The sequence below is a fragment of the Cupressus sempervirens genome, chromosome 3 (genome assembly GCF_028749045.1).
Source record: "Cupressus sempervirens isolate cs-2001-9-10 chromosome 3, ASM2874904v1, whole genome shotgun sequence".
Classification (NCBI taxonomy): Eukaryota; Viridiplantae; Streptophyta; class Pinopsida; order Cupressales; family Cupressaceae; genus Cupressus; species Cupressus sempervirens.
Window position 1 is genome coordinate 280,309,033 of NC_143120.1, and position 14,622 is coordinate 280,323,654.

Here is a 14,622-nt window from a genome sequence, read left to right on the forward strand (position 1 = left end):
ATCATTAGTAACCAACATAAAAATATTCCTAAAATTCTCCACTACTATCTCTATAGGTAACAACTTTTCTCATTCCTCATCTTCAAAAATATCCAAGCATGCATCACTGTAGTGTCTCTCTACTTACAAATTTCACTCTTGGGCTTGGTCCTTGTGCCGATGAATCTCCTCATGTAATGTTCCCATTACCTTATTTCTATTTGCTATCTTTTCTATCCAGTTATCAATCATGTCTAATTCTTCTTTGGTATATACATCAATCAAAACCTGATATCTTTGGCGCTTTATGGCTTGTAGAGTTTGTAAATCCTTACTCTAGGCCCGTACTTCATCCATAATAGTAAAGTCTTCTATGAAAATTGCTACAATTTTATTCACATTCTCCTGTGTAGCATGCAATAACTTCAAATTCCTTCTAATGATCTTAACACCTTTCTCCTCAAATCTTTCTCACCAAAATATCTAAAGCCTCATATTTATCTTTTACCTTATATATCTAATTCTCTACCTCAATCTAGGTGTCAGCAAAATCCTCAAGTTTGGTATCCAATTCTAACAAGGTTTCTTTTGTCTTGAAGGCTTATTGGATGTCCTCATCATTAGTAACCAACACAAAAATCTTCCTAAAATTCTCCACTACTATCTTTTTAGGTAACAACTTTTCTCATTCCTCATCTTCAAAAATATCCAAGCATGCATCACTGTAGTGTCTCTCTGCTTACGAATTTCACTCTTGGGCTTGGTCCTTGAGCCGATGAATCTCCTCATGTAATGTTCCCATTACCTTATTTCTATCTTTTATCTTTTCTATCTAGTTATCAATCATGTCTAATTCTTCTTTGGTATATACATCAATCAAAACCTAATATCTTTGGCACTTTATGGCTTGTAGAGTTTGTATATCCTTACTCTAGGCCCGTACTTCATCCATAATAGTAAAGTCTTTTATGAAAATTACTACAATTTTATTCACATTCTCCTGTGTAGCATGCAATAACTTCAAATTCCTTCTAATGATCTTAACACCTTTCTCCTCAAAAATTTCTCACCACTCCTAAAAAAGCCTTCAAAAATGGATCAAGTTATACACCTCCCCCTTCTCTAAGTATAGTGTTCAAGGTCTGCTCAGGGTGTTCAGGATCTAGAGGACCAACTACTTTAGCTAGATATCCCTTTAGGATCTCAACTTGCCTTGGAAGTGCTTGGAGTTCAGCCTTATCTTGTTGCATATGCTTAAGGACCTCTTTGACAACCAAAGTCATCATTAATCAGGCTGAATCCCATGTAGACCTCCCCAACATAACATCCTTCAATGCATAATCCTTAGGACCAATACCTTATGCATCTATTCCTTCAAGAGGGAGTGCCACTTTTGTAAATAATTCTTGATTCCTTGTGCTGGTGATAAATACCAATGGCATTGCCACATGTCATGGAGACTCAAGTTTATTCAAAATCTTTGCAATGTCACAAATGTCTTCTTCTGAAGCACAAAATTGAGGCTTAGTACTCCTCATTATTTCCCTTTAGATCCATCTAGGGATTCTTCTTGGTGAGGACTTGGCTCTTGATGATGAAGGAGAATGTTCTACAACTTCCTTCCCCTTGTCACTCTTGCTCAGAGTTGTATCCTATTGGGAGGGCTTTTCTTCTATAGCCTCAGTCTCAGTAGACCATATGGCCTAAACCTCAGTGTCTTGGGAAGAAAATTGAGAATATTTCACTATTTTTCCCTCCTTGGACACTTTATCAGTAATTATTTGTTTTGGTTCCTCTTCTTGTGATGGTTCCTTATTAACCTACTCTTCTTCTAAACTCTAAGGTGGATGAGTCACTGAGCCCTATTCTACCATTGTAACTTGTGGTGGAGATGGAGGAGTAATATTAGGACCCTATGTATCTGGTGGCATTTGCATCTAGCCTTCTTGTTGAGGTTCACCTGTAGGGGTGTCCCTGATCTTATCCCTAATCAATTCTATACCCATAGGCATGAAAAAAAAAATTTCTATTGAAAAAAATGTCATCACCCTCTTCACTCTGCTCATCCACCCACTATTTTACTTCATCTTTTGAGGAAAATGGTTCTAAGGGTTCTGCTTAGGTGTATGGTGAGGTACCCATGGAACTCTTTCTCCTTTGTAGCTCTATAGCTCTTGCTAGCTAAGTTCTTCCCTGTAGGGGCACTTGTTCCTCTTCCTCTTCTAATTATTCTTCTTCCTCATCTTTTTCTCCCTCTAAAATACTTTCAGGAATAGATGGGGAAGGCACCAATATTTTGTTGATCCTTTGCCTCTTTTTCATCCAAATCTTAATCCTTTTCTTTTGTTTCTTAGAGGTAGAAGGAGAAGCTAGCTCTTCTTGCATAGGAGTAATGGAGGCCTGTGGAATCTCACCCTCTTCTAGTTGGCTAGAAACAATAGGAGGAAATTAAGGTTCATCCTAGACTTGAGTAGCTCCAATATCCTCGGACCCTTGTGCACTTTGTTCTTGCTACTAGGGAGGCACCTGTTCTTTAGCCTATTCTATCTGAATCCTCTAAGAGGAGGTCCTCTTTCTTTTGTTCTTTCCCTTCCTTTTAGGAGGGTTATAATATCCAACTGAGAAATCAAGTTGGTACACTCTCTCTAGCCTGATAGGTGATTGGGCTATGAAGGTAGGAATTATTACTTTCTTCCCCCTATCTCTTTCTAGTTGGGCATGTGTATGAAAGATCACTGTATCAGTTATTGGATCAAGTGGAAATTGTTTTTTGATCCAATCCTTCATCATTCTGACAACATGCCTTGCTTGATAATTAGTATCATTGGCCTCCTCCCTATCAACCTCAACATTCATAATGGGTCTTTCACCAATTTTGTCAGTGTTGAACATGAGTTCTAGTAACTCTTTAGAATCCTATTACTTTATTTCTTCTAGGATGTTCAACTGGACAGACTTTTCTTCTAGATACAAAGTCATCCTGCAGTAGTCCCTAATGCAGACATTGCAGTCATTTGTGGCATTCATCCAGTAATCTTCAACAACATCCTCATGATGGATGTCCTTTCTTGCTAGACTCTCCACTATCCCAACATTGTCAAAATAGGGCTGGGGAGAGTTGTATTCTTCAAGGCAATAGTTCTCCCACTCCCACTCAAAGGATAGAATATCTTGCTTCCTCTTCACCTGATATGGTTGAATGACCAATGGCCATGCCCAACGAGGTCTCTATTGCCTCTCTATCTTCTCATATGCCAAATCAATCTATGGGGAAATCTCCAATAGCACCAATTTTTCTCTTCGATATCTTGGGAGATTCTTAGGATTGATGGAGGCATCAGCTACCCGAAGATATGTGAATGTTTTGAATTGGATAAAATAGGCTTTGAGAACTATAAGTTGTGCTTTGGCTTCATTGGATAACCTCTTTCCATATTCTCCTCAATGAATCAAATAATCAAAAAGATGAACATGTCATTCACGATTCTATATTCCTTACTCTATGCTGAGAGCTTCTTCCTCATTAGCTAATGGTGGATTGTATATGGCCAGGCATTGGGATCCTGCATATTTCCTCTCCTATACAAATCAAGATAGTTTGTCACCCTTGCTACAAGAAGGTATACCATGTAAGAAGTCATGTAAAACTTCTTCTTGTCCTTCACTATCCTCAATTGCTCACATAAGTTTTCACTTAGTGTGGTGGCCCAGTCCAATGGTATCTTGGCCTATCCAATGGTCTCAATGAAGTTGACCATGAAAGTGTTGAGGTGGCTTGCTATGGGTAAATCCATGAATCTACTTAAAAGAATGATAGAGTATCCAATGTATTCCTTCATGTATCCCTTAGTCATATCCACTTTCCCTATTATCCTTCCCCAAGGAGGCTTCTCAATTAGGTATGAAGACTGTATGATGTCAATTACTTCTTGTTGGTGTTCCCTGTACCATCTCTTAGCTACTTCATATTAGAACCTAATGAACTGGTCTGCTCTTGGAGGATGGAAGACCCTATCAATGTTGTCGGCTTGCAAATCAAAAACAACCTCTCTAGTGATGCTCTTAACCACTCTCTCCTCAGACACAAAGCATTGTGCCAAGGCCATGATCAGTTCTAATGACTATACTGATATGGGGTGTAATGTTGCATTCACCAACCTATAATGGATCAATGTGGATACCAAGGCTGATCTCTCTATTGGCTTGCTACAAATTCTTAGGAATTTTCCTAGATCCATGTGTCCTAAGTTAGTATCTTAGATTTTTGTGTGGTCATCATGAACTCTTGGCTTTGAAGGTACACTTTGGAACTTGAATACCACAAGTTTGGGTGCCATTTTAGATGTGGACACCATTTGATCTCCTACATGTCACTAGAAAAAATACTTGTCAGGTCAACAATAAAACTTAGAAATAAAACATAAAAGCTTTGAATAAAAATGAAACACCTAATTTGGGCATTTTTATTTATTTATTATTTATTATTTTTCTATCTTTTATTTTATTTTTATTTTTTATATTTTATTTATTTCATTATTTTGAATTGTGTTTTTATAGTTTTTTGAATTAATTTTTTTGGGTTTATTTGGGTTTATTAAAATATATATATATATAAGGTGAAACTAGGTGCACAGGCATGCAAAGTGATGTGCATGGTTAGGTTTTAGGCATGGTGGGCATGTAGAACATGGTGGCAAGAAACACATGGAGAGAGGCACTTAGGTGGTGTTCATGGAGGTGCATAGTGTCGCACGCGAATGGTTTTGATGGCACCATGGGTGCATAGCCCTGTGATGGTGGTGGGTTTGAATTGCACCATGGGTGGAGTTGACACTATAGTGGAGGGAAGAATGTGGAGCACAATGAGATTAACAACCATGGGCACATGGAAACACTAAGTGGGTGTTTAATGAATGATGGGTGAAGCACATATGGGCACAAGTCCAGTGCCACATGGTGGTTAAGGTTTGTTAGGCATGCTCCGCAACATTGGGCACTTCACACAGGCATGCATGAGCATGGCACACAAACATGAGTGATGCACTAAGGCATCATCATGGAGTTTTATTAATGTGTGTGAGATTTGGAAAGAGCACAGTGCGCGCACAGGTGTACATAGTATGGTGCGCAGATGTGGGCCATGCAAGGGGCAAGAAATACCTAGTGAGCATTGCACTATGGAGAAACAAAACAAAATTTTTTTTTGAAGGAAATGCCAAGTGATGGGGGTTTTATAGTCTCCTCACCCGGTGGGGTGTACAACACATATCTTACATGCGCACGCACGAAGTGGATGATTATTATTTTTTAATTTAATTTTTTAAATTTTTGTATTTTCCAATTTTTTTATTTTTTGTGTCTTCCTATTTTTTTTTGGATTTTTTGACCCTAACATTTTTTACTTCTAATATTTTCTCTCAACTCTCAAACTGTGAGTTCAAGAGTCAAAAAAAAGGTCGGGGGTCCCTATTCCTAGTGAGGAATGGGGCATGTGTTGTGAGACCACAAAAAATAGCCCCCAAAAAAGGAAGAAATGACCAAGGCATTTGTTCATCAACAAACATTCTTCCAACGTGTGTCAAACACCAACCAAACTTTGAACACCTCGAGCATCTTTTGGATGACTTTTCATTCAAAATCTCAAGATTTAAAACCTTCAATCTTAGAGTTTGATTTGTGTACTTGTTCCCTTTGACATCTCAAGATGTATTCTATCAAAGTTTTTTGACAACTTGAAACAATCTTCCACTCCTCCTAGCTCATTCATTCAAAAACTCCATGAAGGCTATTCACTGATCAATTGCTTCACCAGAAAAGCGAATTAGTTTGAGGGCTCTTGGCATGGTGCCACATTCTTTTAGCTTTCTATAAATTTTGAATAATTTCTTCATGTCATTTAGAATATTACTTTTGATGAAGCAATATTTTGTATACAAGATGCTTTGTTTTGAGAACGTATCTTTTTCCATTTCAGATCTTTAGAATCCTTCACACTTAACATCGATTTTTTCTCTTTTATTTTCTTTTTCTTTTTTTCTCTTTTTTCTATATCTTGACTATGCTTAGACTATGTAGTCAAGACATTGGTTTTGTTTCTTGGATTTTATCTCTTGTGAACATCCCTTGCATTCCTCTTTTAGAACTTTCAAAAACTCTCATGCCAAACAACGATCCTGGCAACCTTTCGAGGAGATCCCTCCTATTTGAACTAGTTGAAGTTTGGATCATTCCTCATAATCTTTGGCTTTGATTCAATAGAACCTAAAATAATCAAAATTTTAAATTTTCAAAGTGTTGAGAACTTTTTGTTCTAGGCTTCTAATTTCTAGATTGAAAGTCCCCTATTTCCACAAGAAATTTTAGTTGCTCAATTGGTATAAGACATGCCATCATTCAAATGTTTTGGAAAAGAAATAACTCTTCCTAAAATTGAAACCAAAGAGTGGTTATAAAAATCTTGAGAGAAAATTTCAAGTACACCTTACCCCCAAGGATTGACACAACTTTGAAAGGAAACACATGATTGAAAGCAAACACACTTGCAGAAATAAACACACTTACAGGAATAAAAATCTAAGCAAAATGTAGAAATAAAATCTAACTAAATTTTTTTTGTTGCCTATCTTTTTGGCTTCAAAATAATGCTTCAAAAACTACCCATTTATGGGCAGGGGAAGAAATTCCCCCTGTAAGGAATTGAGCCTAAAAGTGTTTTCTCTGAAAATTTCTACAATCTGATAGGGGCTTGTCCACAAGCACTAAAACTTAGCATGGTTGCCCATCTTTTCTTTTTCTTATCACATAGTAGAACAAGGTAGAATAGTGAATTGGAAATATGATCTTTTCATTAAACAACTTCTTTACTTCTTTCATGATCAGTGGTTGAATGATAGGATTTACCAGTCTTTGTCTTTTACAGAATGGTTTGGCATCTAGTTTAGCATGATGTCATGTATGATAATCTTAGGATCATAAGTCTTTAGATTTTATAGCTCCAAGCAATGACATCCTTATACTCAGTGAGTAATTTGAGCATGTCTTCTCTTTCCTGTGAGTTGCACGCTTTTCCTATCTATACCATTCTTGGTTCTTCATCAGTACCCAAATTGTACGAATCACATTCTTTGATAACCTTTTCCTGGATTACCCTTCTATTGAGTGTTGATTCATCATGATCAAATATGAATTATAGTTCAACCATTCCTTTTAGAATAGTGTTGGTTTTCAAATTAAGAATCTCATCTTCATCGTCAAGCTCATCATCTTCAAGTTTTTCATCTGGTTTATCATCAATATCTTGTCCCTCAAAATGGTGAATGCACATGATAAACTCAAGTATATGTTTATCATCTTGAAAGACCTAAAATTTTATGATATTATTAGGAATGGATGGAACTGTAACCAATTCTATTAAAAAAAAATTCAACTTAGTTCTTTCAACTGGTTGTAAAGCACTTGCTAAAATGGCAAGAGCATCTGCTACCATATTTTTTCTTGTTGGAATGGATCTAATGTTCAAAGCTTCAAAGTCATCCAATATATCCCATACCCTTTTTCTATAAGCAAGTAACCTCTTATCATTGCAAGACTATATTAATTTTACTTGTCATATGACCAATTGAGAATCTCCTTTGATTATGAGAGCTGTGACTCCTTTCTCCATACAAAGGGAAGTCCTTGAATTAATGCATCATATTTTGTAGCATTGTTAGTACACCTAAATTTTAATTGATATGTGGCATAGAAAGACCTACCTTTTGGGTTGACTAATTTGATACTTGCATTGGCTCCCAACTTGCACCTAGAACCATCAAAGCAGAGTGTCCAAATCAAATTTTCCTTGGGTTTTTTTGACTTTATTCTTATTCATCCTCAGCTTTCTTTCACTTCAGCCTTGAACGAATATTTCTTAGGAATCCATTGTAACTTTCCTTGTGTAGGACTTGATGATTCCCCTTTGTAATTTGTACATAGAGGAAGTGTGTGTTTTTTCTATTTATCTTGGATTTCCCCTATCAATTCTTTGATTTCCTCAACTTTAGGTTCAGTATGAATGACTACTAAAGTCCATCCTTTACCTTTCACATATCATCTTCTTCTTTGGACTTTAATCATCCTTGGAGGAGGAGAAGAAAAATCTCCCCCATCTAAAGAGGTATTACTATATGACACATTTAAATCCTCAATTTCTTCTTTGATCTACGCTACTAATTTAGTTGAGTTTATATTACTTTGATCTCCTACAGTTCCCTTTTCTGGAATGTGGTTTATCCTTGCCTTGCATTGTATGTGTTAACACTTTTGCAACTACTTCTTGGCATAATGAGAATTCAAACTCAGAGTGACTAACTTTGTGAATCGACAGAATCTAGGGAGAAGTAAGATGCTAGGGTTGGCTTCTTCTCCCAAGCATTGCAAATTAGTCATCATATTATCTATGAATTCTGTCATGATCTCATCCTTTGGGATTGGTATCTTGAGTTACTTATCCTAATTTTGGGATGCTTTGATTGGAATAGTGTTGAATGCCATCACCTTGTATGAACCCAAATCTGTTTGTGAGAATGCTATCTCATTTAGGGCATTGTAATCTATAATCATCATTTTCAATTTGGGTTCTACATCTATCTTGATTTGATTGGTCAACCCTTTTGATGGTAACCATAACTGAGTGAAATCCATAGAAAACCATCTTCTTAGGCATTTCATCCATTCTATACTTAGGAGCAAACCCATACATCTCTAGAATGTCCACCACATGTATATCAATGACATATTGAATCTAGGGATTGATTGTCAATTGTATTTGAACATCTTTCAACATGACAATGACTTTCCCCTCCATTTTGTTTAATTTTATCTCTATCCGATTAGAAGGTTGAGAAATTACCCTAACCTTTGCACTATTGATAGTGGCATGACATTACATGATGCTCCTAAATCAATTAAGAAATTTTGGAGATTCTTTCCATATATCCTGATGCTAAGAAGAAATGGGGGTACTTCAACCTTGTCTTTAAACATAGTGGGCATCGCTTCTACTACATTGACTTCTTGAGACACTATCTTTTGAGGGATAGTATTTGTATTGTGGGATATCTTTGTATGATCCAAAGTCTTCATGAGCACTTCTCACCATTGTGGAAAATTTTATAGCATGTCAAACATGGACATATTTGCTTTTGTTCTTTTCAAGTCTTCAACAACACTATACTTCTCAATAGACCAAGAAAGATTTTTCAGTATTGTTGGTACATTCACTTGATTCTAATTTTGTTGTCCTCCATATGGTGGCCTAGTTCGTGCCAAATTGTTACTCACTCTTAGATCAAGAAGAGATGGTTGTTAACCTAGAGGGATCCCATCCATCAAAGGTTCCTTTCTATTTCTTAGATTATATGTATTTTTATTGTCACTGCGAAAAGAAAACATCTCACCATGTTGAATATTAGGTTCTTGACTAAATGGGAAAGAGAACTCTTTGTTAGCTAGTTGTTCTACCTGTACATTATGTGTAGAATCATAAGATTCTAGTAACATAGCATTAAACTACATAGGAGCATTATCATTCACTTGTGAACTTTGAGCCATCTCTTGATTCCCATTGTAATACGAACCATCATTTTTGGGTGCATTCTGACCATCATCATACTAATTGATATCTGCATATTGAACATTGTTATTGTTGTTGTTGGAAGGAATGCTTCCATTATTTGGTCAAGTGTTACACTATCAATTCTATCCTTGGAAGCCATTATTATGATTGGGAGCATCGAAGTTGTTTCCCCCATTGTTATTTCCTACATTATTATCATTATTCCCACTGAAGTTCCTATTATAATGCTAGCCATAATTGTTGTTGTAAGGGCTAGTGTTGTTCCTTTGGAAGTTATTATTTTTTCCTTGAGAAAACCTAAGACGATTCAACTTATTGTTCATTTGAGACATAGTGTCTTTCATTTGACCAAATTTGGAAACAAAAGCATTGTTTGCTTCAGTGGGTGTTGCTGCCTTTTGCTCAAAGAAAGCAACTTTTGGAGGTTCAAACCCTGGGTAGGTTAGAGTGGGTGCCTATTGCAATGGAATTAGATTCATAGGTATGAATTGACTAGGTATTTTGGGTACTCCAACAGGGTATGTTGGCATTGTTGTGATAGCTAGAGCTAGAAGCATTAATCCTCCTCTGTTAGGATTAGCTTGCTTAGTAAAGGTAATTGCCTCTGTGAAGACTTTATCCAATATGTTAATATTTGTTGTAGGAAGTCTTCTTAGAAAAATTGTAGTAAGATAGTCCATAGCATTTAGATAAATCTAAATGGTGGCTTCAACTAGTATAGTGTATGGTATCTCTAGCTTGTGATATGCCATAAGAAAGCAATGGTTGAAGTAGGAAATTGTCTCAGCTGGGTCCCTTTTGATTGATATTAATTTTTGATGTATCACAGCTGGGTTGATGAATGTTTTGAATTGTTCCAAGAAAAATTTTTTGAATGTGTTCCAATCTCCAATGCATCTAGGTGGAAAATTAATGTACCAATTAAAGGAAATTTCCCCCAAAGAGTAGGGGAATAAATGAAGAACCACATCCTCATTAACAACCTGGTTGTGGTTGCAAATTTTCTTGAATACCTTGTCAAGATCTTTGGAAGTTTTTATTTCACCATAGATGAATCTTGGGAAAAACTTCTTGAGATTTTTAGGGAGGTCATGGAGTGCAGCTCTCAAATTTATTGGTGATTCTACAATATTTTTAGAAAAGGCCATTGGAGGGTTTGGCAGACCTAAAGGTGGTTGTTGAGGAGTAGCTATTGGAAAATGTGATGGTCCACCAAGTGGTTGGAGTGGAGGTGGAGTTGAAGAAGATGATGAAAGTTTGAATGGAAGTGGTTGAATTTGAGATGTTCCCTTGTCACTATGTGTTTTACAAAAGTGGGTAATCTTGATAAAATCACATGAATTTGGTGTATACCTTAACTCTCATTGAAATGGGGATTTTTGATCAATATCGTCCAGCTTGCATCAATTTTGGAAAAAGCCCACCTCTGCAAAAGTAGACTTTCTCACCTCTCTAAATTGTGTGCACCACAGAGTTTTGTGCACCTACACACCTGTGAAGTTGTAGATCTATGGACTTGCATACTTGCATATCAATGGACCTATGTACCTACAAAGCTATGGAGCTACAGACCAAAATTTCTCAAAAACTTAGAAATATTTTTCAACTTGCGTGAAGCGAAGATTTTGCAAAAAGTGCTGAATTTTTTTAACTTTGGCAAATTTTCAACTTTTCTCTAAGATCTAATAGTGTGGCCATCCTTCTAACACCACTTCTATTGGGTAGTCATTCTACACAAGGCCAACGACAAGAATCCTTCATGAAATTCCTCTCTTGAAAAGGAAATCATTTGGATCAACTCCAAGGTTTTTTGTTAGTCTTGCTACATACGAGAATTCACTCAGTTGAAGATAAATGTGATTGTTCATGAGGAGGCCTTTGTTGGTTTTGTTTTGATCTCAGAATGAAGTAAAATCTATCTGTTGTCTCAAAATAACACACAAAAGAACACTATTTTTGTATTTTTTCTACTTTTCAATAGATGCAATCTAGAAATGCAACTAAAATGAGTTCCCATTCTAATGAGAGGTTAACAAAGAAAATAACAAAACTAAAAGAAAATAACATGAAATTCAAAGCAAATAATGCGAAATTGAAATCCTAACAGACATAAGCTACCAAAAACAACACATTGTGAGTTAAGCTTTTGAAGAGATCAGCAAGTAACCAATGAAAATAGGAGCAAGGCTTCCTAGATTCCACTAATGCAATCATCGATTGAAAATTTCAATAACCAAATGATGTTTCACTCTTCATCAAATTGCAAGGCCATGAAAATTTTGCTCATGCGAGACAAAAAGTTATGTAGGCATAGTTTGGTGATTTATCCTTGAGCTAAATACATCAGTAGAATTTGTAAATCTGTAGAAAACAACTAAACTAAAAGATTGCACAACCAAAAACAATGCAATAAACCTTTGGCTCAATCAAAATCTCATGAACAAAATTCACAAAACAATGAAACATTTAGGAAAGAATCACTACACTCCAAATGTGAGCACCAAAAGCATAATTTTATTACATAATAATGGTGACCTTTGTTATATATTACATTGCAGTATTTATAAGAAATCATCTCCCCAGTTTTTTTCTGAGAGTGAGAGATATCTTCATGCAATATAATGCTTTTAAAACATTAAAACAAACTAAATATATACAATCTAATAGTTAATCTAGTGCATAGATGGACTCCATCCATATTTTATTCATTGATTGGATGCATGAGCCCTTTAAATGTCAAAAAAAAGAAAATATGAGAGAAGAAATAGGAGGAAGCATTTAGTTGGAGTAGGAGCATCTAGAGGTGTCAAAAATAGAAGCTGGTCCTTTACTAGGCACGTGTCAAAATTAAACTACCCTTAGAATGCATTTCCAATGCATGGGAAGCACTATTTTTGGAACAAGTAGTTAACTGTTAGTGCACATCTGAATTGTAGAGCTACAGACCTATGTACCTATGAACTTGCACACTTGCAAAGTTATAGACCTTGATATGGTCAAAATCTAAAATTTTTACTAAGTGTCAAAATTGAAATTCTGGCATCTAGGTTTTTTTCTTCTTCATCCCAAAGCTATGTTTGGATGTTTGCCCATGAATTTCTATATCATTTCAGTAATCTTAGCCACATTTTCAAGATCTAAAGCTCATATTTATCTTTTACGTTCTGTATATAATTGTCTACCTCAATCTAAGTGTCAACAAAATCCCCAAGTTTGGTATCCCATTCGAACAAGGCTTCTTCTGTCATAAAATCTTGTCAAATGTCCTCATCATCAGCAACCTACACAAAAATATTCCTAAAATTCTCCACTACTATCTCTACAGGTAACAACTTTTCTCATTCCTCATCTTCAAAAATATCCAAGCATGCATCACTATAGTGTTTCCCTACTTTCAAAATTCACTCTCGAGCATTGTCCTTGAGCTAATGAATCTCCTCATGTAATGTTCCCATTACCATATTGCTATCTACTATATTTTCTATCTAGTCATCAATCTTTTCTAAATCTTCTTTGGTATATACATCAATCAAAACCTGGTATCTTTGGCGCTTTATGGATTACAAAGTTTGTAAATCCTTACTCGAGTATAGTACTTCATCCATAATACTAAAGTCCTACTTCAAAATTGCTAAAATTTTATTCACATTCTCCTATGTAGCATGCAATAACTTCAAATTCCCTATGATGATCATAACACCTTTCTCATCAAAACTTTCTCACCACTGCTGACAAGCCTTCAAAAAGGGATCAAGTTGTACACCTCCCCCTTCTCTAAGTAAATTGTTCAAGGTATACTAAGGGTGTTCAAGATCTAGAGGACCAACTAGTTTAGCTAGATATCCATTTAAGATCTCAACCTGCCTTTGAAGTGCTCGGAGTTTGGCCTCATCCTATTCCATATGCTTAAGGACCTCTTTGACTCCCAGAGTCATCATTAATCAGGCTAAATCTCATGTAGACTTCTTCAAGTCACTTCTTTTACTTTCTTCCCTTTGTCATTCCTATTTAGATTTGTATCCTATTGGGAGGGCTCTTCTTCTATAGCCTTAGTCTCAGTAGACCCTATATCCTAAACTTTAGTGTCTTGGGAAGGTGATTGAGAATATTGCACTATTTGTCCCTCCTTCAACACTTCATCAGTCACTATTTGTTTTGGTTCCTCTTCTTTTGATGGTTCCTTCTAAACTTGCTCTTCTTTTGAATGCTAAGGTGGATGAGTCACTTATCCCTCTTCTACCATTGTAACTCATGGTGGAGATATAGGAGTAAGATTAGGACCCTGTATATCTGGCTGCACTTACATCTAGTCATTTTGTTGAGGTTCACCTATAGGGGTGTCCTTTATCTTATCCCTAATCAATTATATACCCATGGGCATGAAATCAAAATTTTCCATTAAGAAAACATCATTTCCCTCTTGACTCTACTCATCCACCCATGGCACTCTTTCTCCTTTTTAGCTTTGCAACTCTTTCTAGCTAAGTTCTTCCCTACTAGGGCACTTTTTCCTCTTCCTCTTTTGATTCTTCTTCTTTATCCTATTCCTTTCCCTCCGAAATACTTTTAGGAATAGATGGGGAAGGCACCAATCTTTTGTTTAACCTTTGCCTCTTTTTCATCTAAATCTTAATCCTCTTCTTTTGTTTCTTGGAGGTAGAAGGAGAAGTTGTCTCTTCTTGCACAGGAGGAATGGAGGTCTATGAAATCTCACCCTCTTCTAGTTGGTGGGACACAATAGGAGGCAACTGAGGTTCATCCTAGACTTGTGTAGCTCGAGTATCCTTGGACCCTTGTGCACTCTATTCTTGCTATTGGGGAGGCTCCTATTATTTGGCCTATTCTATCTAAATCCTCTAAGGGGAGTTCCTCTTTCTTTTTTTCTTTCCATTCTTGTTAGGAGTGTGATAATATCCAACTAGGAGATCAAGCTGGTACACTATCTTTGCCTTGATAGGAGACTGGGCTGTGAAGGTAGGAATTTTTAATTTCTTCCCGCTATCTCTTTCTGGGTGGGCATGTGCATG